Raw genomic sequence first — 6,162 nt, forward strand, 5'->3', positions numbered from 1 at the left:
TCAGATCCCTGAGCGGCGCTCCCGGGTGGCTCCGTTGACCCCGCGTGCACGGAGGGGCAGAGGGGACCGCGCGGGCCCGGGGTTCCGCTGCCGTCCGGGGCAGGGAGGTGCTCCCGCCCAGATCTGGAGCCTTGTCCCCTGCAGGGGAGAGTCTGGAGGGGTCCGTTAGGAAGGAAGCTTCACCCTGACCCGGGACCCGCGTGGCCTGGGAGTGGTTTTGTGGAGTCCGGGTCCGGTGGGGCATGAAGGAGGGGGCAATAGAACTGTCCACCGAATAGGCGGCCGTCGGACACGTGTCTTCCGTGTTACCTATTTGAGACGGTCAGTTGTGGCAGAGGCTCGATCATTTTGCCCCCGACTTCCGCTCACGCCGCCGTCTCAGCCCTCGTGTGGCCGGACCACGGGCACTAAATGAGTGGTGCACGTGGGGAGGAGATGCCCGCGGCCGGAGAGTGGGGAGCGGGGAAGGGGCCTGTGGGAATCCCGCGTCGTTCGAGGTGGATTCCGCCTGGACCGTGCCCGAGGCTGGTTCTGGGACAGGATGGAGCATGATTACTGCCTGGCGTCCAGCAGCCCGATCCCCCGGGCCGCCGTGCGAACCCGCCGAGGGTCCCCGCGTGCACATCCCACCTTTGCGTTTCGTGGGCGCTGTTCGCGGTCTCTCCCGCGCCTTCCGGAGCCCCCCCCCCCCCCAGCCTCATTCCACCTGGGGAGGGAGACTGTGCAGGTTTCTGCTCGCCCTGGCGCTCACCGTCTCGGTCCCCGTGGCGTCCCCGTGGCGTCCCCGTGCTCCTGAGCCACCAGGCTTATTTCTTCAGGGCTTAGCGTCACAAACAGTGGTAGTTCGCGTTTCCTGGCAAACAGCACACGCGGCCCTTCTAAACCTTTCCTGAGCCTCGTCTGTTAGCCTGCACAGCGGCCCTCCACGTCCGTACCGTCATCGGCCTGTCACAGACCGGGAAACCACGGCACAGAGCAGTGGAGTGGCCCGTGGGCCCCGACGGGGGCTGCCTTCCGCCCTGTTCCACTCGCGTTCTCTTTGTGGGCTCCCGTCGACGATTGTGGCAGGAACAGCACCATGTTCGAGTGTATGGGTTAGGGTTCTCGTGTGTGTGTGTGTGTGTGTGTGCGCAGGCTGGTGGGCAAGCCCAGAGGACGGGGAGCCAGGAGCCCCCCCCGTCGCTGACTTGACTCTATGCAGCAGGTGTGTGTAGGATGCTGTCCATCCCCAGGGGTCCAGGCCGCCCCCCTTTCTGATGGCGGGTGGTGGGGGGGCCCAAGGCCAGCTGGGCTGCTGGACGTGGTGCAGTCATGATGCTCCGGTCATGCCCCAGAACAGCCTCGGGCACTGCCCAGGTGGGATTTACATTGTGTGAAAACCGGACGTGACGTTCGCACAGACCCCACATGCCCAGGAGCACAGGACCAGGGGCTGGGCACAGGGGGTCCTTCAAGATCCGGGGCGCGTGTCCCCTGAGCATGCCAGGGCGCCTCCCACCCAGCGACGAGCAGCCTGGGGCCAGGCAGGCTGGCGTCTAAGACGACCCACGACAGAACCGGTGAAGGGGCCGCGTGTGTGAGAACACCCTTCCTTGGAGAGGGGAACGGTCCGTCCGGGGTGCAGAACTAGCTGGGCCTCCTTGTGGGCCTCCCCTTCCTGAGACGCCCAGCGAACCGGACGGCCCGACCGGGGAGGGGGCCCCGGAACCACCCTCCTCCCTCCTGAGGGCTCAGCCTGCCGGTGGAGTCCAAGGTGGTGACCGCTGTTGAGGGACCCCCGGTTCCCCTCCGCAGAGGGGGATCCACCTGGGGGCATCCCTGCCTGCACACTCGCCCCCTCCCAGGGTCCCCAGCAGGGTGCGGCCCCAGCCCTCGGCTTCCCCCCTCCCCAGGGTCCCCCTTCCCCTCGGGAAGGGCCGACCCCTGCCGACCCCAGAGTCTCCTGAGCAGGAGTAGCTGCAGAGGGTCCCATGGGGGGATGTGGGGGCGGGCAGTGGGGGACACTGAGGCTGGAGGGGTCTGGAGGAGAGGGGAGGCTGGCCCGAGCCCCTGGGGTCCGCAGTGACCCGCCTCCCTGCACTGTACCCCCGCCCCAGCCTGCTGCAGCCCCTGGGGCCCCAGCCTCGGGGGGAGTGAGGCACACGTGAGCTGTGGCTCACTGCAGCCTGTGACCCACTTTCTCCAGCTTTCTTGCGGGAGTCGTCTGCCCACACGCGAGGCTCCAGCCCCATAATAAGGGGAGACGAGCAGCCGGCTCCAGGCAGAAGCGCCCCAGCTTTGGCCGTGTGCCCCCACTGCGGCGGCCACCTAACTGCGGGGCCGTCAGTCCCCTTGCCAGGGCAGACGGCGGCCCGTGGGGCCTCCTCCCCGGGGGGAGAGCCGGGCGGTGGGGGCGCCCAGAGAGAGGGCTTCAGCACCCGGGGCAGGTCCCCCCCCACCCCCCGCCCAGGTATGTCCAGGACTTGTAGACGGAGGCCAGCCCCCCCCACGTGGGCTTCCTCTTCCAGAAGGGGGCGTGAGGTCGCTCCGGGGCCCCAACCCACCTCCCTGCTCCAGGTGTGGGAGGGCGGGGCGGGGTCCCTGACCGCCGCCGGCCCAGGTCTCCTAGCTGGGCTCCTGATGCCCCCTCTTGCGGTGGCCCTCCCCACTGCACCCCCGCCCCAGAGGGGGTGACGGCCTGCCTCTGAAAATCAGCCCCCTTCAGTCGGGACAGCCGCAGGATCTGGGGGGGGACATGGTGGGGTCAGGCCTCCAGGGCACCACAGGGAGCCCAGCCCGGGGACTGGGGCTCCCAGAACCGGGTGGGAATGGTGTGCACCGCGCGGTGCGTGTGGGCGGTGCCCAGGCCAGCTGACCCCGGCACTCAGCTTGCTGTTGGCCCGGTGTCGGTCAGGAGGCCAGGTGGGCGGATGCCAGAACCCGGCCCTAACCCACAGCCACGTGACCCAGCTGAGTCAGCCTGAGAAACGCCCAGGCCGGCAGGCCACTTCCTGCCCCCGCCCCGCGTTCCTCCACACTCCACAGCCACGGCTGGGAAATGTCTCTCTGGGGGAGGCCCCGCTTCTGCTGGCCACCCCCCACCGGAGCCTGGCCCCCTCCCCTCCTTTCTGGCCCTGGCTTCAGCCCTCCAAAGCACAGGAGGGACTCGGGGCTTGAAGCTGTGCCACCAGAGAGGGCCTGGCTTATGCCACGGGGCCTTACACTGGTCATTTTCCCTCTGGGGGCCTTGGTTGCTGCATCTTTTAAACAGGACATTGAGATCTTCTCTCCCTGCCTCTTGGGTGCCGTTGCATTGCATCTGATGGGGTACCACGTATGAAAGGGCCCAGGGGCGCCTTGGGGGTCACCAGCACAGCGGGTAGACTGGAAACACCCTGGTTCCAAAGCCCCTTGGGGCCCGAACACCAGTCCAGGTGGGCACCGGGAGACCTTGAAGGACCAGCCCCCACACACCAAAGTGCATGCCGGGATGTCCTGAAGAGGCTGCCACTCCCCTGGGGCCTTCTCACCCTGCCCAGGTTGAGCCAAGTGGTCGGTCCAGCCAGGGGACGGCAGCCCGGCACGCTTCTGGAAACTCGTGCTGGTGTCTGCCCTCAGGAGGGACCAGAGCAGCTGCTGGGCTGGAGCGTAGGGTGGCCTCCCTGGCGTGGCTCTGGAGACCTGGGTGGTTTTTCCCCTCAGCAGGGTCCTCACGGCCACTAGCCTTGGGACCTTAGCGGGTTTCTGGAACGTAAGGGGGTGTTGTTGACAGGGTGGCTGCTGTCTTCCAACTGATGGCTGCTGTCCTTCCCTGTCCATTGGCTGTGAGGTCGGAGAGCCACACGGGGGGGCTTATGTCGCTTCATCCCTGAGCCTGTCTGTGACTTCGGGGCATTTTCCCCGCAGCCTTTTACGGTCCCCTGCATTCAGGCAAAGGTATGAGCCCAGCCACGTTGGCGGCGGTGGTGGTGGGAGCCAGGCCACGAGGCCCTGCTTCTCTGCTCCCATCGGTGACAAAGAGCCGCTGGTGACCTGAGCCCTGTCCCCCCTGCCCGGGAACCTCCGCTCTTGCCCCCAGCACGGCTGGGCCGGACCCATCATTCTGGCCCCCGGTCTGAGAGCTCACCAGGCCCCTGTGGGCCCCTCCCTGGGCCCCCGCGGGGCTGGGGCTTTGCCCCCCCCTGCTCAGAAGAAACCTCCATTTACAAATAGGGACTTGGAGAGAAACGTGGCGAGCTGGGGCACACAGCCGTCGGCAGTGGGGCTGGACCCCTCTCCCCAGCTCTGTGTGTGGTCCCCAGGCATCTGTGGGGGGACCGGGGGGAATGTGGTCAGAACCGTACCCCCGCTTGTGCGCCTGCGGGTGGAGTGGGAGGTGCGTCCATTCTCTTGGATCCTGCTGGATTCCTTCTCTGTCTCAGGCCTTCCCACGGAGAGCTGAGGCTTGGCGGGTTTTGGCCCAGATAACCGGGCTGTGCGTCCCGCCTGCGGAGCCCTGATAAGGCACCAGTGACCTTTCTTTCTAAGGGTCCCATTGTTCCGGCTCGAAGGTGGGCGTCTGGGTGCTGGTGGAGGGGACAGTGCTTGGGGGCAGGAAACTGCCCAGAAGGCAGGTTCCAGTGGGGGCTGGGAGTGTGCCGGGGTGGGGGCGGGGTGGGCTCCGTGCCCACTCCCCAGGCCTTGCTGTTGGCCTTGGCCCAGCATCAGAGAGCATGTCACCTGGCAGGTGCCCAAACGAGGATGTCAACTCAGGGACGCCGGGCTGGCCGAGCCAGGGGCACGGCCTGACCTGTACCTGCGTGCTCGGGGCCAGCCCCGCGTGGGACCCGTCGCCCACTGATGTTGGGGGGCTCTCAGGCCCCAGATGGGAGACCAGAGGGAGTGCCCCTGCGCCCTTGAGCAGCTGGACCCCGGGCCTGGGGAGCAACCAGGCAGGCAGTGAGGGACAGAGGGGACGGCTGCCCACCGTGAGTGCGGCCCCAGGTTGGGGCTGGCTCAGCTGGGGGGGTTCTGTGTCGTCACGTCCCCCGTTCCTCAGCACCCCCTTCCTCCCCCGGGCTGCATGGGGGCTGCATCCCAGGGCCTGCAAGCCTTCCGTTTCATCCTCAGGAGGCCTCCCTGTGCCAGACCCACCCCCTCCGCCGCCCCTGCCGGCACCCGGAGGGCGGGGCCGCGGTCCTCTGGTGCTCGCGCCACCCCTGGCGTGGCGGGCAGGTGGGGACGGGACCCTCTCCAGGGCCACAGTGGAGATCTGCCCCAAGCCCACCCTGGCCACCTCTCTGAGGACCCTGCCCTGCCCTGCAGAGAAGGAGGAACGAGGCCCAGGGACGTTGGCCGCGCAGCCTTCATTCGCCCCAGGGGCCTCTGGGGCAGGCCGCGAGTCCCTGCTCCTGGCATGCGCTGGATAGACAGTGAACAGGACGGACAGACGCCACTCCTCTCCTAGGACCTGTGTCCTGTGGGAAAAGCTAGTGGAGAAGAAAGGAACCCCAGGGAGAAGCCTCTGCTGTGTGAGGTGCGAGGGGGCCAGCCCTCTGGACGGCGTCGTGGCAGCTGAGGGTGGGAAGGACCCCGCCAGGCGGAGGTGTGGGCGACGGCATTCCAGGGGGGACGGTCCAGAGCAGAGGCCCTCGGGGAACGGGCTCTGCATTCTCCAGGGACAGAAAGGGGCCCGTGTGGCTGGGAGAGTGAGTGGGAGGAAGGGTGGGGCTGTGGAGGGGCCGGAAGATGGGGGCCAGGGGACTGAGGCTGGCCTGTGTTCTCCGGGCCGGGAGCCGCTGGGGAGATGTGACCCGGATTAGCTTTTGCAGTGGACGCAACAGCACCCCCTCCCCAACACCTCACCCCTGCCTTGCCCACAGCAGAGATCAAGCGCCCAGAGTCAACAGCAGCCAAGGGTGGGACGACCAAGGGAGGTACGAATTCAGAGACCCCTCCCCGTCTGGGCAGGTCAGAGGCGGCTTGTAGGGGCCCCAGCACTCTTCCGGGGTGTCAGGACACAGAGGGGACATTCACGGGTGCACACCTGCATTGCATTCGGATTGGAGGGTGTCCATAGAACAGTTCAGTTGTTTGAAGGTCACCTCTGATGTGTTGGGCCAATAGGAAGGAAGTGGGGAGAAAAGGGGGACTACTCAGCTGACTGGCTGGAAAGATCCATGGAGGAGGGAGGGAGGGAGCGAT

This window comes from Lynx canadensis, chromosome D1 (assembly GCF_007474595.2).
Source record: "Lynx canadensis isolate LIC74 chromosome D1, mLynCan4.pri.v2, whole genome shotgun sequence".
NCBI classification, from domain to species: domain Eukaryota; kingdom Metazoa; phylum Chordata; class Mammalia; order Carnivora; family Felidae; genus Lynx; species Lynx canadensis.